This window comes from Triticum dicoccoides, chromosome 6A (genome assembly GCF_002162155.2).
Source record: "Triticum dicoccoides isolate Atlit2015 ecotype Zavitan chromosome 6A, WEW_v2.0, whole genome shotgun sequence".
NCBI lineage: Eukaryota > Viridiplantae > Streptophyta > Magnoliopsida > Poales > Poaceae > Triticum > Triticum dicoccoides.
Window position 1 is genome coordinate 2,686,094 of NC_041390.1, and position 841 is coordinate 2,686,934.

Here is an 841-nt window from a genome sequence, read left to right on the forward strand (position 1 = left end):
AAAACTTTGTTACGATCTCTTTTACCAAACATGCGTGCATGAATCCCATGTATATAGACTAGACCGTACACGACTATAACGTCGAATAGAACACTTCCCATGCATAATTCACATCCCATATATAATATGTGCTAATTTAATTAAGGCCACTGCTACCCGTAAACCGGCTGATGGTAGGGATTTTTAAACCGCCTCGACAGCCGTTGATTTGCGTTGTTTGGGCCGCTTGATCTCTGGAGGCTGAACCATAATATCACTTCCGTCCCAATATGCCTATTTCTCTCTCGCACAGCGACTCCAGCCAGCCATCACTACAAATACTAACTAAAAATCCGCGTTTCCTAGGTTGCAGCAGCCCCGTCACTGATCATCTCAGAGCAAAACGCGGACGAGCTTGCCATGCACGGCCACGGCTGCTTCGCCGGGTTGCAGCAACGACGCCGCTGCGACCATCCCTTACATAGGCGGACGCTCCGCGCGACTCAGCAATGCTTCAATACACCACCGGTGATGCTTCATTGCAGCACCGGCGATGCTCCAGCGGCCTGGCAAAGCTCCAACACAACACCAATCATGCTTTGTTGCAGCACCAGCGATGCTCTGGCGGCCTGACAATGCTCCAGCGCAACACCGGTGATTCTTCGTCAGCACCGGCGATGCTCCGGCGGCCCGGCAATGCTCTAGCACAACACCGGTGATTCTTCGTTACAACACTGAAGATGCTCTCGCGGCCCGGCAATGATCCAACACAACACTGGTGATGCTTCGCTGCAGTACCAACGATGCTCCGGAGGGCCGACAATGATCGAACACAACACGGGTGATGCTTCATTGCAGCACC